The sequence below is a fragment of the Dendrobates tinctorius genome, unplaced genomic scaffold (assembly GCF_039654945.1).
Source record: "Dendrobates tinctorius isolate UK_male_01 unplaced genomic scaffold, ASM3965494v1 ptg000048l, whole genome shotgun sequence".
NCBI lineage: Eukaryota > Metazoa > Chordata > Amphibia > Anura > Dendrobatidae > Dendrobates > Dendrobates tinctorius.
In genome coordinates, this window is record NW_027361716.1 from 13,422,183 (window position 1) to 13,447,785 (window position 25,603).

Below are 25,603 nucleotides of genomic sequence, written 5' to 3' on the forward strand. Positions count from 1 at the left end.
ATTGTCAGACTCCATGGTGTCCCCACGGACATTGTCTCCGATAGGGGACCACAGTTTGTGGCTCGATTTTGGCGTGCCTTTTGTGACAGACTTAAGGTTCGTTTGCCATTTTCGTTGGGCTATCATCCGGAGTTTATGGACAGACCGAAAGGAAGAACCAGGACATTGAGTAGTTTTTGAGATGTTTTGTAGCAGACAATCAGGAGATTTGGTCGGAATATCTACCATTAGCTGAGTTTGCTCTCAATAATCATACGTCTTCTTCTGCTGGGTGTTCTGCTTTTTTTGTTGTACTGGGAAGCATCCATCTTTCATTCCTTTTTCTAGGATTGGTGCAGCAGTGGACAGCCATTTTCAGGTCTCTCTCAATTGGGCTTAGGGGAGGGTTCTGGCTGGGCCAGTCAAGAATGGTCACATAGTTGTTCTGAAGCCACTCCTGTGTTATTTTAGCTGTGTGCTTAGGGTCATTGTGTTGTTGGAAGGTGAACCTTCGGCCAAGTCTGAGGTCCAGAGCACTCTGGAAGAGGTTTTCATCCAGGATATCTCTGTACTTGGCCGCATTCATGTTTCCTTCAATTGCAGCCAGTCATCCTGTCTCTGCAGCTGAAAAACACCCCCATAGCATGATGCTGCCACCACCATGTTTCACTATTGGGATTGTATTGGGCAGGTGATGAGCAGTGCCAGGTTTTCTCCATACATATCGTTAGGATTATCACCAAAAAAGTCTATCTTTGTCTCATCAGACCAGAGAATCTTATTTCTCATAGTCTGGGAGTCCTTCATTTGTTTTTTAGCAAACTCTATGCGGGCTTTCATATGTCTTGCACTGAGGAGAGGCTTCAGTCTGGCCACTTTGCCATAAAGGCCCAACTGATGGAGGGCTGCATTGATAGTTTGACTCAGTTTGACTGGACGGCCAGGTCTTGAAAGACTTCTGGTGGTCTCAAACTTCTTCCATTTAAGAATTATGGAGGTCACTGTGCTCTTAGAAACCTTGAGTACTGCAGAAATTATTTTGTAACCTTGGCCAGATGTGTGCCTTACCACAATTCTGTCTCTGAGCTCCTTGGTCAGTTCCTTTGACCTCATGATTGAATTAAATATGAGTGTCTGAGCAAAGGGTCTGAAATCTTATGACCATGTGATATTTCAGTCTTTCTTTTTTAATAAATTTGCAAAAATTTCTACATTTCTGGGTTTTTTTTCAGTCAAGATGAGGTGCAGAATGTACATTAATGAGAAACGTTTTGCAATTTACCAAATGGCTGCAATGAAACAAAGAGTGAAAAATCTAAAGGGGTCTGAATACTTTCCGTACCCACTGTGTAGGGGGGCAGTGGTGACATCATATTGTATATAGGGGCTATGTAGTGATTTTACTATATATAGGGAGCTCTGGGGTCCTTAAAGCATGAAAAAGGGCTTTGGGGACCATAATATTGTGTAGTGGGGCTGTAGAACCATCATTCCGTATATACAGAGCTGTGTGGGCACTCAGAGGACATTATTTGTTATAAATGGGGGCATTATTACTTTTGATAGGGACACTCAGGTTCCATTATTTTTTGGGTGGGCATTGTTAACTTTAAGAAGACACTCAAGGGTATTTGCTGCTGGAAGGGGGCATTTGGGATGTTATATCCTTGAAAGGAGCATACAGGACCTTTGCACAGTAGAGGCATTAATACTTTCCTATAGGACAGTTTAATTTTTGGGGGGAGGGTCTTTGCATTGTGTGTTTTTGGTTAGTAATAGTGGTAATTATATATGTATAGATGGTATTTTAAATGGCTGAAGGGTGTTCTTATGGGGAGACATGCACTTTGGGGCTTGGGCCCCTGATCTTTAACCCCTTAAGCCCCAAGGGTGGTTTGCACGTTCATGACCGGGCCATTTTTTACAATTCTGACCACTGTCCCTTTATGAGGTAATAACTCTGAAACGCTTCCATGGATCCCGGTGATTCTAACATTTTTTTCTCGTGACATATTGTACTTCATGTTAGTGGTAAAATTTCATTCAAATAACTTGCGTTTATTTGTGAAAAAAATGGAAATTTGGTGAAAATTTTGAAAATTTTGCAATTTTCCAACTTTGAATTTTTATGCCCTTAAATCACAGAGATACAGCACACAAAAAACTTGATAAGTAACATTTCCCACATGTTTACTTTACATCAGCACAATTTTGGAAGCAAAATTTTTTTTTGTTAGGAAGTTATAAGGGTTAAAAATTGACCAGCGATTTCTCATTTTTGCAACACCATTTTATTTTTACGGACCACATCACATTTGAAGCCACTTTGAGGGGTCTATATGATAGAAAATACCCAAAAGTGACACCATTCTAAAAACTGCACCCCTTAAGGTGCTCAAAACCACATTCAAGAAGTTTATTAACCCTTTAGGTGCATCACAGAAATTTTTTGAATATTTTAAAAAAAAAATGAACATCTAACTTTTTTTCACAAAAAAAATATTTCAGGTTCAATTTTTTCATTTTACCAAGGGTAACAGGAGAAACTGGACTGCAAAAGTTATTGTGCAATTTGTCCTGAGTACGCTGATACCTGATATGTGGGGGGAACCACTGTTTCGACGCATGGCAGATCTCAGAAGGGAAGGAGCGCCGTTTGACTTTTTCAATGCAAAATTGGCTGGAATTCAGATCGGACGCCATGTCGCGTTTGGAGAGCCCCTGATGTACCTAAACAGTGGAAACCCCCCACAAGTGACCCAATTTTGGAAACTAGACCCTCCAAGGAACTTATCTAGATATATGGTGAGAACTTTGAACCCACAAGGGCTTCACAGAAGTTTATAACGTACAGCGGTACAATTAAAAAATCATATTTTTTCCACAAAACTGATCTTTTCACCCCCAATTTTTATTTTTCCAAGGGTAACAGGTCCTAAAAGTTATTCTGCAATTTGTCCTGAGTACGCTGATACCCCACATGTGGGGGTAAACCACTATTTGGGCGCATGGCAGAGCTTGGAAGGGAAGCAGCGCCATTTGACGTTTTTGGCTGTAATTGAGATCGGACACCATGTCGCGTTTGGAAAGCCCCTGATGTACCAAAACAGTAGAAACCCCCCACAAATGACACCATTTTGGAAACTAGACCCCCCAAGGAACGTATCTAGATGTGTAGTGAGAACTTTGAACCCCCCAGTGCTTCACAGAAGTTTATAATACCTGGGCGTGAAAATAAAAAAATCGTATTTTTTCCACAAACATGATCATTTAGTCACCAATATTTTTATTTTCCCAAGGGTACCAGGAGAAATTGGACACCAAAAGTTGTTGTCCAGTTTGTCCTGAGTACGCTGATACCTCATATGTGGGAGAAAACTACTGTATGGGCACACGTCGGGGCTCGGAAGGGAAGTAGTGACGTTTTGGAATGCAGACTTCGATGGAATGGTCTGCGGGTGTCATGTGCTTTTGGAGAGCCCCTGATGTACCTAAACAGTGGAAACTCCCCACAAGTGACCCCATTTTGGAAACTAGACCCCACACGGAACTTATCTAGATGTGTGGTGAGCACTTTGAACCCCCAAGTCATTCACAGAAGTTTATAACGACCAGGCGTGAAAATAAAAAAATCATTTTCCACAAAAATGATATCTTTGCCCCCAATTTTTTATTTTCCTAAGGGTAACAGGAGAAATTGGACCCCAAAAGTTGTTTTGCAATTTGTCCTGAGTAGGCTGATACCCCATATGTGGGGGTAAAACACTGTTTGGGCGCATGGCAGAGCTTGGAAGGGAAGGAGCACCATTTGACTTTTTCAACGCAGAATTGGCTGGAATTGAGATCAGACGCCATGTTGCATTTGGAGAGCACCTGATGTGCCCAAACAGTGGAAACCCCCAATTCTAACTCCAACCCTAACCCCAACACACCCCTAACCCTAATCTCAGCCCTAACCCTAGCCCTAGCCCTAACCCTAACCCTAGCACTAACCCTAATGGGAAAATGAAAATAAATACATTTTCTTTTAATTTTATTATTTTTCCCTAACTAAGGTGGTGAAAACGGGGGGTTTGATTTACTATTTATGGCAGGTTTTTATGTTTAGCAGCTGTCATAGGCTAAAAGTCGCTTTTTATTGTAAAAATAGTTTTTGCATCACCACATATTGAGAGCTATAATTTTTCCATATTTTGACTCACTGAGTCATGTGAGGTCTTATTTTTTGCGGGATGAGTTGACGTTTTTATTGGTACCATTTTCAGGCACGTGACATTTTTTTATCGCTTTTTATTCCGATTTTTGGGACGCAGAATGAACAAAAACCAGCATTTCATAAATTTCTTTTGGGGGATGCGTTTACACCGTTCCACGTGCGGTAAAATTGATAAAGCGCTTTTATTCTTCGGGTCAGTATGGTTACAGTGATAGCTCATTTATGTCTTTTTTTATGTTTTGGCGCTTTTATGCAATGAAAACTGTTTTATATAAAAAATAATTATTTTTGCATCGCTTTATTCTGCGAGCTATAACTTTTTTATTTTTTTGCTGATGATGCTGTATTCAGCTTGTTTTTTGCGGGACAAGATGATGTTTTCAGCGGTACCATGGATATTTATATGCGTCTTTTTTATCGCGCGTTATTGCACTTTTTGTTCGGTGGTATGATAATAAATCATTATTTTTTGCTTCGTTTTTTATTTTTATTTTTTAAGGGGTTCGCTAAAGGGGTTAACTAATGGGACAGTTTTATAGGGCAGGTCGTTACAGACGCGGCGATACCAAAAATGTGTACTTTTATTGTTTTTTTCTTTTTTTATTTCCAAAAAATGAATTTATTGGGGAATATTTTTTTTTTCTAATTTATTTAGCGATTTTTTTAAAATTATTTTTACACTTTTTTTTTTAACTTTATTAGGTTGTCCCAGAGGGGACATCCCTGTCCTGTGACAGATCGCTGATTTGTCACATCACAGATCACTGTGACAGATCAGCGATCTGTCACAGGCACTGCTGCAGACTTCCTCATGCCTGCGCTTTGCAGGCACTGAGGAAGTCAGCTCCCTACAGGCCCCCGAAGGTCCTTGTCGCCATCTTGGATCCGGGGACCTGCAGGGAAAGAGACCCCCGCAGCAGCGCTGCACATTGCGCTGCGGTGGGGGGCTCAGGGAAGCACGGAGGGAGCCCCCTCCAAGCCGATGCTTCCCTTTAACCCCCGGTACACCGCGATCGTGTTTGATCGCGGTGTGCAAGGGGTTAACGTGTCACATTATGCCGGGCGTCAGCAATGATAATAAGCTGAAACCCAGCCGCGATCAGCGGCGCTCACCACGTGGGCACCGCTGATCGCTGTGACGTACTATCCCGTCCCTGAGAATTAAGTCCCAGGGCACATGGACGGGATAGTACGTCATATGGGATTAAGAGGTTAAGGACCCTAGCAACTCCTGTTCCATACTGTGTATTTACATGTACGTGTTTCTGGAGTTGTATGTATGTTTGTAAGACAGTGTATTGTGGTGTATGTGTAAAACATTTGCTTATTTAGGGCACAACACTAAATCTAAAAGCACTTGTTCACATATACACTCACTGGCCACTTTATTAGGTACACCATGCTAGTAACGGGTTGGACCCCCTTTTGCCTTCAGAACTGCCTCAATTCTTCGTGGCAGAGATTCAACAAGGTGCTGGAAGCATTCCTCAGAGATTTTGGACCATATTGACATGATGGCATCACACAGTTGGCGCAGATTTGTCGGCTGCACATCCCTGATGCGAATCTCCCGTTCCACCACATCCCAAAGATGCTCTATTGGATTGAGATCTGGTGACTGAGGAGGCCATTTGAGTACAGTGAACTCATTGTCATGTTCAAGAAACCAATCTGAGATGATTCGAGCTTTATGACATGGCGCATTATCCTGCTGAAAGTAGCCATCAGATGCCTGTTCTTAGCTGAGAGGAGTGGTACCCAGTGTGGTCTTCTGCTGCTGTAGCCCATCTGCCTCAAAGTTCGACGCACTGTGCGTTCAGAGATGCTCTTCTGCCTACCTTGGTTGTAACGGGTGGCAATTTGAGTCACTGTTGCCTTTCTATCAGCTCGAACCAGTATGCCCATTCTCCTCTGACCTCTGGCATCAACAAGGCATTTCCGGCCACAGAACTGCCGCTCACTGGATTTTTTTTCTTTTTCGGACCATTCTCTGTAAACCCTAGAGATGGTTGTGCGTGAAAATCCCAGTAGATCAGCAGTTTCTGAAATACTCAGACCAGCCCTTCTGGCACCAACAATCATGCCACGTTCAAAGGCACTCAAATCACCTTTCTTCCCCATACTGATGCTCGGTTTGAACTGCAGGAGATTGTCTTGACCATGTCTACATGCCTAAATGCACTGAGTTGCCGCCATGTGATTGGCTGATTAGAAATTAAGTCTTAACACACAGTTGGACAGGTGTACCTAATAAAGTGGCCAGTGAGTGTATGTTGTAGAATTCCACTTGTCTTTCCAAGCTAAGGAAAAGAAAGGTGAAATTACCCCTTCTTGCAACGTGACGTAACTATGTCACCATAAGGCTTCCTTCCCATGTCAGTGGTTCCGCTACTAGTTGGATCAGTTTTTTTCACAGATACCACATGTACCCATTATAACCTATTGGGCTGGTCACATGTCTGTCTGTTTACAGGATCCATGTATCCATGTGAACCACTCAGAGATGTCTGTTTTTTTCAGCACAGATGTCAAGGGCTATTACAAGTCTATGGGTCCGTAAAAAACATGTACAGCACAGGGATGGCATCGGTACAGTCCATGTGCTGAACATGTTTAGGAGTATAGGAGAAACTTTGTAATTTTATTTTCTATATACAGTGGGGGAAATAAGTATTTGATCCCTTGCTGATTTTGTAAGTTTGCCCACTGACAAAGACATGAACAGTCTATAATTTTAAGGGTAGGTTAATATTAACACTGAGAGATAGAATATCAAAAAGAAAATCCAGAAAATAACATTGTATACATTATATAAATTTATTTGCATTTTGCAGTGAGAAATAAGTAATTGATCCCTCTGGCAAACAAGACTTAATACTTGGTGTCAAAACCCTTGTTGGCAAGCACAGCAGTCAGAAATTTGCTGTAGTTGATGATAAGGTTTGCGCACATGTCAGGAGGAATTTTGGTCCACTCCTCTTTGTAGATCATCTCTAAATCATTAAGATTTTGAGACTGTCACTTGGCAACTCGTAGCTTCAACTCTCTCCATAAGTTTTCTATGGGATTAAGATCTGGAGAATCCTAATGTACTATGAGGATTCATCTGTTTTTACTCTCTCTGGAGTCGTCACATCACCGCTCCATATCGTCACATCCCATGCAGTTTTTATAGAGACAACACTTTCTTTTCTGCTTCTCTCATTCTTTCATTTGGGATTATCAGAAAAGAAAGCTGTTGCAATGTGATTGTCTCTATGCAAACTGCATGTGGAGCAGTGATATGATGAGCCTAGAGAGTATGTAAACAGTCATATCCCAATACAGAATCTGAAAATATTTTTTGAGGGTGAAATTGAAGTTTCCAAAAGTTAAAAGGTTTTTTTTTTCAAAGATGGTGTTCAAAAAGGCCTCACTAGGTAACTTTTGTATATATAGTGAGCTGGGTTAGGGTACTGTACTGTATCTATATAGTAAACTTGTTTTTTCTCCCGTATCTATGCAGCAAGAGTGGTTTTGTTCCCATATCTATATAGTAAGCTCAGTTATGGTACCATATCTAAGCAGAAAGCTTGGTTCTGGTAGCGTATCTATACAGTAATCTGGATTCTGGTACCATATGTATGCAGCAAGCTTGGTTCTGTTCCTGTATCTATGTAGGAGGTTTGGTTCTGCTGCTGTATCTATGTAGTAGACTTAGCTATGTTTTGCTCCCTTATCTCTGTAGTAAGCTCGGATCTGCTCACATGTCTCTGTAGTAAGCTCAGTTCTGCTCCCATATCTCTTTAGTAAGCTCCTTTCAGTTTCCATATCTATGTAGTTATCTTGGTTCCGTTCTCGTGTCTATGTAGTCAGCTTGCTTCTGTTGCAGTATCTATGTAGACAGAAAGTTTGGTTCTGCTCCAATATCTATGCAGCAAATTCTGCTCTGTTACCATACCTATGCACCAGCCTGTTTTAAAAACATAATACACATAATCACTTATGAAAAAGGCCATAAAAGATATGAAGTGAAGAAACAGAAGTACTATTAACCCCTTTCTGCCATGAGACGTACTATCCCGTCCATGTGCCCTGGGACTTAATTCCCAGGGACGGGATAGTACGTCATAGCTGATCGCGGCCGGGTTTCAGCTGATTATCACAGCTGACACCCAGCACAATGTGTCAGGGGCGGTCATGGACCACCCCCGACACGTTAACTCCTTGTACACTGCGATCAAACACGATTGCGGTATACCGGGGGTTAAAGGGAAGCATTGTCAGGGAGGGGGCTCCCTCCGTGCTTCCCTGAGCCCCCCACGGCAGCGCAATGTGCAGCGCTGCTGCGGGAGCTCTTTCCCTACAGGCCCCCGGATCCAAGATGGCAATGGGGACCTTCGGGGGTCTGTAGGGAGCTGACTTCCTCACTGCCTGCAAAGCGCAGGCATGAGGAAGTCTGCATCTATAAAATAGGGGGGGAAGCCAGCACTGCTTAGGGTTAGGACGCATAAATTGGAGTGTAATGTATCTAGGAGGCCGTAATGGCACAGTGTTTATTAAAAACGTAGAGTAGGACCCCCCACATGAGATTGCCTTGGCGCGGCGGGGTGGCTCAATTGAATTGATCAATTTTTTTGCTAAATATCTCATTTTGAATACAGTTAGATGTTATGTGCAAATGCACTCTATGTTATGCGTTCTGACCTTGGCAACGCTGGCTTCTCTTTTTTTTTGTACATTGGTATGTGGCTGACCACCACTGTTGCCGTGCGCGCTGGGTTGTGTTCGCCATTTTTTCTGTGTTCACCGTGATGGATCTAGGCTGCTGTGCACACATACACAGCAGCCCCACCCTGCCCCAAGCTTTATATAATTGTGCACCTGTATCTGAACCTGCATTGCCCTTCATCTATGCTTGCTGGTCAGGCAATGTGTGGAGGCTAAAACCTGACACGTCTGTATTCAGACCTGGTAGGCCTTCATCCGCACTTGCCTTTTCTGGCATCATGGGAGCGATCCAGAGATGCTCAGGTACGGATTGCATTTAAAGTGGTCTTGCTTTTAATGTATCTAGGAGGCCGTAATGGCACAGTGTTTATTAAAAACGTAGAGTAGGACCCCCCACATGAGATTGCCTTGGCGCGGCGGGGTGGCTCAATTGAATTGATCAATTTTTTTCCTAAATATCTCATTTTGAATACAGTTAGATGTTATGTGCAAATGCACTCTATGTTATGCGTTCTGACCTTGGCAACGCTGGCTTCTCTTTTTTTTTTTTTTGTACATTGGTATGTGGCTGACCACCACTGTTGCCGTGCGCGCTGGGTTGTGTTCGCCATTTTTTCTGTGTTCACTGTGATGGATCTAGGCTGCTGTGCACACATATACAGCAGCCCCACCCTGCCCCAAGCTTTATATAATTGTGCACCTGTATCTGAACCTGCATTGCCCTTCATCTATGCTTGCTGGTCAGGCAATGTGTGGAGGCTAAAACCTGACACGTCTGTATTCAGACCTGGTTGGCCTTCATCCGCACTTGCCTTTTCTGGCATCATGGGAGCGATCCAGAAATGCTCAGGTACGGATTGCATTTAAAGTGGTCTTGCTTTTAATGTATCTAGGAGGCCATAATGGCACAGTGTTTATTTAAAATGTAGAGTAGGACCCCCCACATGAGATTGCCTTGGCGCGGCGGGGTGGCTCAATTGAATTGATCAATTTTTTTGCTAAATATCTCATTTTGAATACAGTTAGATGTTATGTGCAAATGCACTCTATGTTATGCGTTCTGACCTTGGCAACGCTGGCTTCTCTTTTCTTTTTTTGTACATTGGTATGTGGCTGACCACCACTGTTGCCGTGCGCGCTGGGTTGTGTTCGCCATTTTTTCTGTGTTCACTGTGATGGATCTAGGCTGCTGTGCACACATACACAGCAGCCCCACCCTGCCCCAAGCTTTATATAATTGTGCACCTGTATCTGAACCTGCATTGCCCTTCATCTATGCTTGCTGGTCAGGCAATGTGTGGAGGCTAAAACCTGACACGTCTGTATTCAGACCTGGTTGGCCTTCATCCGCACTTGCCTTTTCTGGCATCATGGGAGCGATCCAGAAATGCTCAGGTACGGATTGCATTTAAAGTGGTCTTGCTTTTAATGTATCTAGGAGGCCGTAATGGCACAGTGTTTATTAAAAACGTAGAGTAGGACCCCCCATATGAGATTGCCTTGGCGCGGCGGGGTGGCTCAATTGAATTGATCAATTTTTTTGCTAAATATCTCATTTTGAATACAGTTAGATGTTATGTGCAAATGAACTTTATGTTATGCGTTCTGACCTTGGCAACGCTGGCTTCTCTCTCTCTTTTTTTTTTTTTAGTCTGCATCTATGCCTGTGACAGATCGCTGATCTGTCACAGTGATCTGTGATGTGACAGATCAGCGATCTGTCACCGGACAGTGATGTCCCACCTGGGACAATATAATAAAGTTAAAAAAAAAGTGTAAAAATAATTTTAAAAAAATCGCTAAATAAATTAGTAAAAAAAAAAAAAATATTCCCCAATAAATTCATTTTTTGAAAATAATAAAAAAAACCAATAAAAGTACACATATTTGGTATCGCCGCGTCCGTAACGACCCGCCCTATAAAACTGTCCCATTAGTTAACCCCTTTAGCGAACCTCTTAAAAAATAAAAATAAAAAACGAAGCAAAAAATAATGATTTATTATCATATCGCCGAACAAAAAGTGCAATAACGCGCGATCAAAAGATGCATATAAATGTCCATGGTACCGCTGAAAACGTCAGCTTGTCCTGCAAAAAACGAGCCACCATACAGCATCATCTGCAAAGAAATAAAAAGTTATAGCTCGCAGAATAAAGCGATGCAAAAATAATTATTTTTTATATAAAATAGTTTTCATTGCATAAAACCGACAAAACATAAAAAAAGACCTAAATGAGGTATTGCTGTAACCATACTGACCCAAAGAATAAAACCGCTTTATCAATTTTGCCGCTTACGGAACGGTGTAAACGCACCCCCCAAAAGAAATTCATGAAACGCTGTTTTTTGTTCATTCAGCATCCCAAAAAATCGGAATAAAAAGCGATCAAAAAATGTCACGTGCCCGGAAATGGTACCAATAAAAATGTCAACTCGTCCCACAAAGAATAAGACCCCACATGACTCGGTGGGTCAAAATACGGAAAAATTATAGCTCTCAATATGTGGTGATGCAAAAACTACTTTTACAATAAAAAGCTTCTTTTAGCGTGTGACAGCTGCCAAACATAAAAACTGCCATAAATAGTAAATCAAACCCCCCGTTATCACCCCCTTAGTTAGGGAAAAATAATAAAACTAAAAGAAAATGTATTTATTTCCATTTTCCCATTAGGGCTAGGGCTAGGGTTAGGGCTGAAATTAGGGTTAGGGGTGTGTTGGGGTTAGGGTTGGAGTTAGAATTGGGGGTTTCCACTGTTTGGGCACATCAGGTGCTCTCCAAATGCAACATGGCGTCTGATCTCAATTCCAGCCAATTCTGCGTTGAAAAAGTCAAATGGTGCTCCTTCCCTTCCAAGCTCTGCCATGCGCCCAAACAGTGTTTTACCCCCACATATAGGGTATCAGCTTACTCAGGACAAATTGCAAAACAACTTTTGGGGTCCAATTACTCCTGTTACCCTTGGGAAAATAAAAAAAATGGGGACTAAAAGATCATGTTTGTTGAGAAAATACGATATTTTTATTTTCAAGCACTGGGGTTTCAAAGTGCTCACCACACATCTAGATAAGTTCTTTAGGGGGTCTAGTTTCCAAAATGGGGTCACTTGTGGGGGGTTTCCACTGTTTAGGTACACCAGGGGCTCTCCAAAAGCAACATGACACCCGCAGACCATTCCATCGAAGTCTGCATTCCAAAACGTCACTACTTCCCTTCCGAGCCCCGACGTGTGCCCATACAGTAGTTTTCTCCCACATATGAGGTATCAGCGTACTCAGGACAAATTGGACAACTTTTGGGGTCCAATTTCACCTTGTACCCTTGGGAAAATAAAAAAATTGGTGACTAAAAGATCATGTTTGTGGAAAAAATGATTTTTTTATTTTCACGCCCAGGCGTTATAAACTTCTGTGAAGCACTGGGGGGTTCAAAGTGCTCACCACACATCTAGATAAGTTCCTTGGGGGGTCTAGTTTCCAAAATGGTGTCATTTGTGGGGGGTTTCTACTGTTTTGGTACATCAGGGGCTTTCCAAACACGACATGGTGTCCGATCTCAATTCCAGCAAAAAACGTCAAATGGCGCTGCTTCCCTTCCGAGCTCTGCCATGTGCCCAAATAGTCATTTACGCCCACATATGGGGTAACAGCGTGCTCAGGACAAATTGCACAATAACTTTTTAGGGTCCTGTTACCCTTGGGAAAATAAAAATTGTGGTTGAAAAGATCATTTTTATGGAAAAAATATGATTTTTTAATTGTACCGCTGTACGTTATAAACTTCTGTGATGCCCTTGTGGGTTCAAAGTTCTCACCACATATCTAGATAAGTTCCTTGGGGGGTCTAGTTTCCAAAATGGGGTCACTTGTGGGGGGTTTCCACTGTTTAGGTACATCAGGGGCTCTCCAAACGCGACATGGCGTCCGATCTGAATTCCAGCCAATTTTGCATTGAAAAAGTCAAACGGCGCTCCTTCCCTTCTGAGGTCTGCCATGCGCCGAAACAGTGGTTCCCCCCACATATCAGGTATCAGCGTACTCAGGACAAATTGCACAATAACTTTTGCAGTCCAATTTCTCCTTTTACCCTTGGTAAAATAAAAAAAATTGAACCTGAAGTATTTTTTTGTGAAAAAAAGTTTGTTCACTTTTTTAAATATTCAAAAAATTCCTGTGACACACATAAAGGGTTAATAAACTTCTTGAATGTGGTTTTGAGCACCTTAAGGGGTGCAGTTTTTATAATGGTGTCACTTTTGGGTATTTTCTATCATATAGACCCCTCAAAGTGGCTTCAAATGTGATGTGGTCCGTAAAAATAAAATGGTGTTGCAAAAATGAGAAATCGCTGGTCAATTTTTAACCCTTATAACTTCCTAACAAAAAAAAATTTTGCTTCCAAAATTGTGCTGATGTAAAGTAAACATGTGGGAAATGTTACTTATCAAGTTTTTTGTGTGCCGTATCTCTGTGATTTAAGGGCATAAAAATTCAAAGTTGGAAAATTGCGAAATTTTCGCCAAATTTCCGTTTTTTTCACAGATAATCGCAAGTTATATGAATGAAATTTTACCACTAACATGAAGTACAAAATGTCACGAGAAAACAATGTCAGAATCACCGGGATCCATGGAAGCGTTCCAGAGTTATTACCTGATAAAGGGACAGTGGTCAGAATTGTAAAAATTGGCCCGGTCATGAATGTGCAAACCACCCTTGGGGCTTAAGGGGTTAAAAATATATTTTCATTAACAATATTAAAATGGTAGAAACAAAACTAAAAAAACAGGACAAAAATGGACTTCCAAAAAAGGGGAGGGGAGATAAACACCAGCACAACCCTCAATGGGATAGGCAAATAAGTAGATCCTAAACAATAAATAAAGTGCAAAATTGCATTGTAAATAATAATTCATGAATAAGTAATTGTCTAAAACCATAAATAGTATGCGGGCATAAAATGCACTAGAGATCTTAATATTGCCAAAAGAGAAAAAATTAACCCTTACTAAAGTGCTAATGCCAAAAGTGCAAAAATGAGTATGTTGAATTTAACTATAAGGCCGGGGTCACACTAGAGTGAAATACGGACGAGTGAGAGGCGTTAAAACCATGCAGTACTCACGGACAAATGATTCTCTATGGGGTAGCTCCCATCAGCCGTATATTTCTCGTCCGTATTCTACAGTCCGTGCCAATCGCAGCATGCTGCGATTGTCAGCGTACTATGCCCATAGTACACCAATGCAAGACAATGGGTGCACTAAAAAAACACATTACACACGGACCAGATGTGTGACTTGCGAGAAATACGCACCCGGAGTCTTTTAGAAAAGCCGGCAATTCAGTGCGCGATACAGTAAACTCACACTGACAGGTTTAATAAAGAAATGAAAGAATAGATATATACACATAGAATACTATATATATATATATATATATATATATATATATATATACACATGTCATTGAGAAACATATATATATATATTTATATTTCATAGAGTTCTTCATAGCAGAATAGTCGCTAATTCAATTGCCGGCTTCTGTCAAATCATTCCCCAACCCGACATGAAATGACACATGGTTTACATATAGTAAACCATTTCATTTCATGTTTTTTTATATGTCTTTCACTAGTAATTAGATGAGGGTTGATATGTAAAATTTGGGAGGTGTAGGTGTTAATTTAAGGGGTTAATTCATTGTAAAAAAAATGCGTGGGCTCCCGCGGTAATTTGTCAACCAGAGAGGTAAAGCAGGTGAGTGAGGGCAGATTTTAATAGCCATGAGAGGGACCATTGTTTTTGCCCCCCCCCCCGGCTACAAAAATCTGCCCCCAGACATCCCAGAAATGGCGCATCTATAAGATGTGCCAATTCTAGCACTTATCCTCTCTATTCCCATTGCCCTGTAGCGGTGGCGAATGGGTTATCACCATTCGATTGTAAGGTGACATTAAGCCGATTAATAATGGAGAGATGTCAATAAGACACCGATCCATTATTAACCCTATACTAAGAAAGGGTTCAAAACCACACACAGATATTAATTAAAAAGTCTTTTAATGAAATAAATACACCAAGTTTTTGACAAATTTTTAATACTCTGGTAATCCCAAAAAACCTTGATCTGAAAAAAAAAACAAAAACTCACCAATATCCTTACCTCTCCGCCGTTCAGTCATGTCCCACGCTGCAATCCATCAGAAGGGGTTAAATAGTTTACAATGAGGACCAGTGCTAATGCTACCAGCTTCACTGTAAACTGCTTCAGAATGAATTAATTCAGCTCTGCGCAGCCTCAATGCCTGCCTGGAGATGAACTAATTACCGTGGGAAAGTTTCTGACTTTTTTCCCACGGTCATAAGTTTACTCCAAGTCAGCCAGGGGACTCCCCGCAGCCTCAGTGACATCAGCGGGAGTCCCCGGCTGATCTGAGAATGAACTAATGACCGTGGGAAAAAATTCAGAAACTTTCCCACGGTAATTAGTTCATCTCCAAGCAGCCATTGAGGCTGCGCAGAGCTGAATTAATTAATTCTGAAGCAGTTTACAGTGAGGCTGGTCGCATTAGTACCGGTCCTCATTGTAAACTATTTAACCCCTTCTGATGGATTACAGCGTGGGACATGACTGAACGGTGGAGAGGTAAGGATATTGGTGATTTTTTATGCTTTTTTTTTGCAGGTCATGGCTTTTTTGGGATTACCAGAGTATTAAAAATTTGTCAAAAACTTAGTGTATTTATTTCATTAACAGACTTTTTAGTTAATGGCTATGTATGGTTTTTAACCCTTTCTTAGTATAGGGTTAATAATGGATCGGTGTCTTATTGACACCTCTCCATTATTAATCGGCTTAATGTCACCTTACAATCGAATGGTGACATTAACCCTTTGTTATATTAACCCATTTGCCACCAATACAGGGCAATGGGAATAGAGAGGATAAGTGCCAGAATTGGCACATCTTATTAGATGTGCCTTTTCTGGGGTGTCTGGGGGCTGATTTTTGTAGCCAGGGGGGCCACAAACAATGGTCCCTCTCATGGCTATTAAAATCTGCCCTCACTCACCTGCTTTACATCTCTGGTTGACAAATTACCGCGGGAGCCCACGCATTTTTTTTACAATGAATTAACCCCTAAAATTAATACCTACACCTCCCAAATTTTTCAGATCAACCCTCATCTAATTACTAATGAAAGACATATAAAAAAAACATGAAATGAAATGGTTTACTATATGTAAACCATGTGTCATTTCATGTCGGGTTGGGGAATGATTTGACAGAAGCCGGCAATTGAATTAGCGGCTATTCTGCTATGAAGAACTATATATATATATATATATATATATATATATATATATATATATATATATATATACACTCACTGGCCACTTTATTAGGTACACCTGTCCAACTGTGTGTTAAGACTTAATTTCTAATCAGCCAATCACATGGCGGCAACTCAGTGCATTTAGGCATGTAGACATGGTCAAGACAATCTCCTGCAGTTCAAACCGAGCATCAGTATGGGGAAGAAAGGTGATTTGAGTGCCTTTGAACGTGGCATGATTGTTGGTGCCAGAAGGGCTGGTCTGAGTATTTCAGAAACTGCTGATCTACTGGGATTTTCACGCACAACCATCTCTAGGGTTTACAGAGAATGGTCCGAAAAAGAAAAAAAATCCAGTGAGCGGCATTTCTGTGGCCGGAAATGCCTTGTTGATGCCAGAGGTCAGAGGAGAATGGGCAGACTGGTTCGAGCTGATAGAAAGGCAACATTGACTCAAATTGCCACCCGTTACAACCAAGGTAGGCAGAAGAGCATCTCTGAACGCACAGTGCGTCGAACTTTGAGGCAGATGGGCTACAGCAGCAGAAGACCACTCTGGGTACCACTCCTCTCAGCTAAGAACAGGAAACTGAGGCTACAATTTGCACAAGCTCATCGAAATTGGACAGTAGAAGATTGGAAAAACGTTGCCTGGTCTGATGAGTCTCGATTTCTGCTGCGACATTCGGATGGTAGGGTCAGAATTTGGCGTAAACAACATGAAAGCATGGATCCATCCTGCCTTGTATCAACGGTTCAGGCTGGTGGTGGTGGTGTCATGGTGTGGGGAATTTTTTCTTGGCACTCTTTGGGCCCCTTGGTACCAATTGAGCATCGTTGCAACGCCACAGCCTACCTGAGTATTGTTGCTGACCATGTCCATCCCTTTATGACCACAATGTACCCAACATCTGATGGCTACTTTCAGCAGGATAATGCGCCATGTCATAAAGCTCGAATCATCTCAGATTGGTTTCTTGAACATGACAATGAGTTCACTGTACTCAAATGGCCTCCTCAGTCACCAGATCTCAATCCAATAGAGCATCTTTGGGATGTGGTGGAACGGGAGATTCGCATCAGGGATGTGCAGCCGACAAATCTGCGCCAACTGTGTGATGCCATCATGTCAATATGGTCCAAAATCTCTGAGGAATGCTTCCAGCACCTTGTTGAATCTCTGCCACGAAGAATTGAGGCAGTTCTGAAGGCAAAAGGGGGTCCAACCCCTTACTAGCATGGTGTACCTAATAAAGTGGCCAGTGAGTGTATATATATATATATATATATATATATATATTAGAGAGAGAGAAAAAAAGGAAACTGCACAGTACTTAGCTTCGGGTGCACGGCCCCTGGCAGAAAGTCCTATTTTCAGTTACAATTTCAATATTCATTCCAAAAAAAGGCAGCACGCCATAGTAACTTTTTTCAAAGTGGTAGGAGAGTTTTATTCAGCCCACATATCAAGGCAACGTTACGGCTCAACTGAGCCTTTCTCAAGCTTGAGAAAGGCTCAGTTGAGCCGAAACGTTACCTTGATATGTGGGCTGAATAAAACAAACCTACCACTTTGAAAAAAGTTACTATGGAGTGCTGCCTTTTTTTTTCTTTGGAGTGCTGCCTTTTTTTGGAATGAATATATATATATATATATATATATATATATATATATATATATATTCAAACAATGTAAAAAACATATAGCCAGCTCACCATAAAGGAGTTCCTCTTAATGCAATAGTCGGTGTTCACCTTATATTCTGCACGGATCCAGGCAGGGAGTGTGCCCCAACAAATAGGAATATAAGGGAATTGGGATCCAGCAAAAAGATGAAAGTTCACCCTAAAATCTTCTTCTTTATTTATCCATCAAATCATATAAAAAAATATGTGAGGAACTCCAAACAATTGGTAACATTCCAGCAAGGGACTACATGTTTCAGCACTATGTGTCTTCTTCACGGTCCTATTTAAACTGAGCTCCAACACTGGCAATATATCCTCCTTTGTGAAACATATTCAAATGACCCTTAATTAAAAGCAGTGAAACAAACCAGTTAAAAACACCTGAGTAGATGGTTGAAACTCAGTTCAAAAATATTGCTAGAAAAATACATATATTGAACATGTTTTATACATAGACCAATGATATAAACATTAAATAACAAATCAACAGTGATATGGAATAACTGCTGCAAAAATAAAGAAATTTTTATATAAACATATATGAAAAAAATGCATCATGTAGTAGGCGCGATCTAAGTATCAGAGACCATCATAAATATGACTCTCAAAAGAATAACATATTGGAGTAGGTTTAAGATAAAGATATGATCTTTAGAAACTAATGTAGGCACAAGAAAAAAAAAAAAAAAAAAAAATATTATGATGTTTGCTTGCTTAATATTGTGTAATAAGGTCCATTCTACTGTTCAATCCGTCAGGAACTCTAGTCTCTAATAAAAAGATCCACCTACTTTCTCTAGAGAGGATTTTACTTTTATAATCACCACCCCTACGTGGTTTTGTAACCACCTCTATTCCCCTAAAGGAAAAGCTTTTTAGATCACCTTTATGCACATTGGCAAAGTGTTTGGAAACCGCAGAGGCTCCTGCAATAGGCAAATTAACTGCATCCGACAAATGTTTTCGCATACGCTGTTTCAATGAATTAGTGGTGCAACCCACATATTGAAGTCCGCAAATATTACAATCAATAAGATATATTACATTTTCTGTATTACAATTAATAAAAGAAAAAATCTCAAAGTTTTTTCCATTTTTTATAGAAGAAAATGTTTTCGTTTTAACAATATATTTGCAACACTTACAAATTTTTGCACCACAACCATAACAGCCTACACTTTTCATCCAATTTTGTTTCAATTTTTTGTCTGGATCAGTAAATAAGCTTGCCGTCAACATGGATCCTATAGTAGGAGCTCTCCTCGCAACAAATTTAATTGAATATTTTTTTAATATTTGTTTCAGTTCACCACTTTGTTCTAAAATGGGTAAATGTTGTTTAATAATGGAGACTATTTCTTGATACTGTGGACTAAATTTAGTGCTGAAAACTATACCCAAATCATTATGTTCTTTGATATTTTTATATTCCAACAATTCCTGTCTATTTAAATTGTCTACTATGCCTCTCGCTCTTTTTAGAGACCAGTTTGGGTAACCCCTGGATTTTAATCTTTTTGCCAAAAATTCAGATTCTTTCATATAGGTATCTTTTTCTGTACTATTTCTTTTTGTTCAAATCAGTTCACCTTTAGGTATATTCCTAATTACATGGTTGGCGTGACATGAATTTGCCATCAATATACTATTCACAGCTGTAGATTTGCGATAAGGTTCCACCAACACTTTTTTCTGATTTGAATCTATTTTCAAGGTCAAATCAAGAAAGTTAATTGACAGCTCATTCATGTGACATGTAAATTTGAGATTGAAACTATTTTTATTTAAATATGAAAAAAAGGAAGATGCTAAATCCTTATTCCCCCTCCACACAAAAACCAAATCATCAATGAAGCGTCCCAACCAAAAAATGTTATGTCTAAATGGATTGTTAAAATGAAAAATATACCTCTCCTCCCATACTGACATAGTTACATTTGCTAAAGACGGTGAGAATTTGGCCCCCATGCTCACTCCCTGTATCTGCAAATAATATTTCTCATCAAAAATGAAATAATTATGAGTGAGCAAAAAATTAGTTGCAAGCAATAAAAAATGTTGAATTTCAACTGTATACTCACTGTATTTAGATAGATAATATCTGAGGCTCTCCAATGCAACAGAATGTGGAATTGATGGATATAATCCAATAACATCACATGAAAGCCACAGAAAATCATTCCCCCATTCTATTTTTTCTACCATGTTAATAGCTGCTTTGCTATCTCTCAAGTGACTAGGAGTTAAAGCCACCAGGGGTTGTAGATAATGATCCACCCACTCTCCAAGGCGTTCACTAAAAGATCCTATCCCTGAAACGATAGGTCTAAGTGGGGTAGGAAAAATTTATTTGTGCACCTTGGGGAGTGAGTGGTAAATGGGTATAATGGGATGGTCACAATACAAAGCTTCACTCAATTTCTCTGAAATAGCTCCTGTAGATACACCTTCCTGCAAAATTTTTTTCATTTCCTTATTAAAAGGGAGAGTGGGATTTTCATTTAATTCCCTATACACACTGGGGTTTCCCAATGCGGATAAATTAAGTTTCTTATATAAACCCACATCCAGAATGGTAATTGATCCACCCTTATCCGACTGGACAATTTTTAGATCTTTATTCTTACTCAATTCCTGAAGAGCTTTATGCTCATGAAATGTCAGATTATGATGGGTCAGTTCCACTCTGTTATTTAATTCTACCAAATCCCTTTCCACCGCTTCTTGAAAAACATCCAGCATCGGAGGTCTAGATTTAAGTGGGTAAAATTTTGTATTTTTTACATGAAAAGAATCATTTAAATTAACCTGGCATTCTTTGGAGCTTTCAGATTCTAGTTGTCTCAAATTGTACAAACCCACCTGTTCCTCAAATGTAAGTAACCTTTCAACATTCCTATTTTCTACAGAACAAAAATTGTCAGTACCAATATTATCCCCAAAATGACATTTTAAGGTTAAACTACGTGCTAGACGATTGACATCCATCACTGTGTCATATACATTGAATTTACATGCCGGGGAAAAACCAAGTCCTTTTGACAAAAGTGAAAGTTGCGGTGCTGAAAGTATATAACTGGAAAGGTTGTAGACTGGTACAGTTACTTCTTCCGTTTCCGGAGTTTGTCCTGATAAGCCTGTTCTCTTATGGCGTCTTCCTCCTCTCCTTCTAATCCGTTTTTTGGTTTAGCTCCCTCTTTGTTGTAATTTCTTTGGTAAGATTTTTTTCTTTTTTCCATACCTTTATTAGATGCACAAGCCACTGATGAATCTGAATAATCGTCTGAAGTATCTCCAAAAGTAGTATCCATATTTTCTTGAGTTTTTTGAAAAGTCACTTTATGTTTGCTGAACCAAGGTTTCCGTTTTTTTAATATTGATGACGGATTCTTACTCCAATTATATACACATTTGCTGTTGTAATCCTCCAAATCTCGTGTATATTTTCTTTTTTTAGTCTCAATGATGGTATCCTCTAGTTTATTTAATTTTTGTTGCATTTTTTCATATAATAATTTGTAAGAATCATTGCCTTGATAAATTTCCAGAGAATATTTCACAATCTTAATTTCATCACTGAGTTTTTTAAGTTCAGTCTCCTCTTCTTCAATGATTAATTTTATAAGACTGAGAGAGCATTCACTAAGAGCATTTTCCCACCTGGTCTGGAACTCATCATTATAAGCTGTTGTGGCCACTTTTTTTAATCTCAGACCACGTGGGATCATCCTCCTCTCCCAGTAGCAGCTGAGAGAATTGTGGTCCCACCATAATTTCTGTTCCTTGATCATAATACGTTCCAAATTGTACATGATGGAATTTAATCCCCCAGGTGCTATATCCACTCCATTGACATTGTCATTGAATATCAAGGCAAGTTTATTGCGTCTTGTGTTGCAGTAATCCACTTCCATAGCAAAAAATGATTTTTTACTAATGGGATCAGTCATATGTAATGAAATTTCAAGTTCAATACTTTGATTATGGGTGCTCGGCTAATACTCCCAGAGGCAATATTCAAACAATGTAAAAAACATATAGCCAGCTCACCATAAAGGAGTTCCTCTTATGCAATAGTCGGTGTTCACCTTATATTCTGCACGGATCCAGGCAGGGAGTGTGCCCCAACAAATAGGAATATAAGAGAATTGGGATCCAGCAAAAAGATGAAAGTTCACCCATCTTTTTGCTGGATCCCAATTCTCTTATATTCCTATATATATATATATACACATTCTATGTGTCTATATCTATTCTTTTGTTTGTGTTAGAAAACCTGTCATAGGGCTCCATTATATGTCCATTTTGCAAGCCGGCGAGAAAATCTCGTCATACGGATGCCATACGGATTACATACGGATGCTTACATGCTCAAAATACGCGACCACACCTTTATTACGGATTACATACGGAGCACTATTTAGGGGACATTTCTCCGTATTACGCATGTAAAATACCGACCGTATTTTGCGTCGGTTAGTGTGACGCCGGCCTAATATCAAAATACTATGCAGATACCGGAGGTAAGGCAATATTGATATTGTTGTATTAAGCACCAGTGCAAAACACTATTTCCACATACAGTTATGAGCTTGGCCAATGATAATATACATGACATACAGTATATTGGCAAATTATTATTTGCCATAGTGGTAAGGCAATGTTACTTTGCTGAATTATCCACCAAGTGCAGAAGCACTAAATTATATATGTAATGAAACATAGTCCTGTCCAAAATTAATGAACATAGAAGAATGCATTAGGCATGAAAGGAGGCACCATGCGGTAAATACCTTAATGTAGCAGGGGGTTGAATGAGTGTCACCAGGGCAGTGCACAGAAGTGAAGGCTGGAAGGCTCCCCACCTCCCGCCCGACGAGTGCCGTTTCGCAGACTTCCAGGAATTCTGGGACCTTGATTTCCAAAGTCTAGTGTGAAGTATCCACAATCAATGATGACTTCAGGAGCCATGTCATCTGCTGGTGTAGGTCCACTGTTCTTTATCAAGACCAAAGTCAGTGCAGCCGTCTAACAGGAAATTTTAGAGCACTTCATGCTTCCCTCTGCCGATAAGCTTATTGGAGATGGAAATTTCATTCTCCAGCAGGACTTGGCACCTGTCCACACTGCCAAAAGTACCAATACCTGGCTTAAAAACAACAGTAACACTGTGCTTGATTGGCCAGCAAACTCGCCTGACCTTAACCCCATAGAGAATCTATGGGGTATTGTCAAGAGGAAGATGAGAGACACCACACCCAACAATGCAGATGAGCTGAAGGCTGCTATCAAAGTAACCTGGACTTCCATAACAGCTCAGCAGTGCCACAGGCTGATCGCCTCCATGCCACGCCACATGGATGCAGTAATTGCTGCAAAAGGAGTCCCAACCAAGTATTGACTGCATTGACTGAACATACATTTCAGTAGGCCAACATTTCAGATTTTAAAATCTTTTTTTTCAAGCTGGTGTTATAAAGTATTCTAATTTCCTGAGATACTGACATTTGAGTTTTCATTAGCTGTAAGTGTGGCGCCCCTGCAGTCTCAGTCGCCACAGGGTACTGCACTTCATCCAGAGGTGTGGTACTCTGCTCTCGGGTAAGGAAGGGAAAGGAAGGGGCATTTCCCGCAATCACACACTTACAACCAACACCAGACCTCTCAGGGCACGGGAGGGACTAGGTAGAGGGTGTGGGTGGAGGAGGTTAGAGAGGGAGGAGTCAGAGTGTGGTAAGCAGAGAGCTATTAGACTTGAGGGACAGTCTAGAAAGGGGGCTGAAGCTGAATGCAGCTTGTACCCAGATTACAGAGAGAAAGGAGTGAAGAAGGAAGATAGAAGGAAAAGCTCCAGTAGTGGAGAGGAAGAAGAGGTCTCGGGGCACGGATAGTGAGAGATCCATCCATGGGGCCCGTAACCACCAGCGTGGTCGGTGGAGGGACCAGGTCGCAGTTAGGGGACCAGCCCCAAAACTAGTGGTGAAACTAAGGACTCAGCTAGGAAACCAGAGGTTGCAGTATTTGCAGGTGCTGCAGCCACATACATACATATTCGTTGAAAAGGCAGACATATAGGATCCAGGGGTCTGACCAACGTTGCCTGACAAGATCCAAGTCTGCTGGCTTGGGACACTGTGTATGAAGACGCAGGGCAGGAGAGGCAGTAGCCAGTGTAGTGAGACGGCCAGGAAAGGAACAACGTGCACCCCAAGCTACCTGAGAGCTGTCTGGACCATTGACCTAATTCCCTTTTAAATCATCCCCTATAAACTTTATTGAACCTTTTTCATTGGACACCCAGGGCCACAGACCGGGTCACGGCTGTCGTGACAATTCCCCTTTAAGAACTGCCCGGTACCGAGTACTCCACGGCCCTGGCGGGCGCTCCATAAGCCATAACCATCAACAGTAACAGAAATAAACACTTGAAATAGATCACTCTGGGAAGGCTGATATCCGCTACGAAGTTTTTAATAGATTTGTGATTTACTATAGGGGCCTGAGGGTCGTCTTTAAGATTATATAAACGCTGGTAAAATTCTGTGAATGATTTGGTGATATCTTTCAGATGTGTTTTGGTTTCACCCAAGACGGAGACTTTCTTGTTTATCCTTCTATTAACTCTCTCCTTCTTCAGTTTCCCCATCATGTATTTGGTGGGTCTGTTCAATGATGTATAAGTCTTAAATTTTGAGGCCTTAATTACCGCCTCAAAATCTTGGCTGATTTCGAGTCTTAGACTTTGTCTAAGTTTTAAAATTTCCCCTTTAAGGACAGGGGAAGGATGTGTCAAATTGTTTTGTCATTCCTCTCTCTCATTGATCTGTTTTTGTAATGTGGCAATTTTTTCTCTGTTTCTCTTTTTGTACATCGAGGAAATCTGGATGAGAGTTCCCCTTAGTACAACCTTGTGGGCATTCCATAATGTGAAAATATCAATTTTGTCTGACTGGTTTTCATTGAAGAAGTTGGCAATATGATTTTCAATCTCTTGTCTAAACTCAGATATTTTAAAAACTGATGGGTTGTTTTTCCAGAGGCGGGCATTTTCGTGGGATGGGCCTAATGTAAATTGTGCTAAAGGTACTGTCACACTAAGCGATATCGCTAGCAATATCGCTATAACTTGTGACGTTATAGCGATATTGCTAGCGATATCGCTGTGTCTGATACTTACCAACGACCCGCTCCCCCGCTGGTTATCGCTGATCGCGCGAGAACGTCCTGGACTGTTTCTCGTTGTCAGCTTCCTGCGGCGCTTCCTGTGGAGAGACGAGCGACGAGTGTGGAGCCGGGCAGGAGGACGTCAGGATCGCCTAGTGTGACAGGTAAGTAGCGACCCCCGTCCCCAGCGATTTCGCTGGTGAGATCTGCCTGTGTGGCAGCTCACTAGCGACCACTTAGCGATGCACCAGCGATCCTGACCGCGTCTTATTGCTGGTCGGGATCGCTGGTCCATCGCTAAGTGTGACAGTACCTTAAGACTGGAGAATGATCAGATAAGGTCTTATTCAGGATTTTAATACTTTGGAACTTAGTTAATGTGAAAATATTTGTAAGAATCATCAATTTGTGGGGATGTCATATGGACATCAGAATAATGGGTGTATTCCCTTGAGGACATGTTGAGGCAGTGAAATGTGTTGTAATATTCATTTTGAATA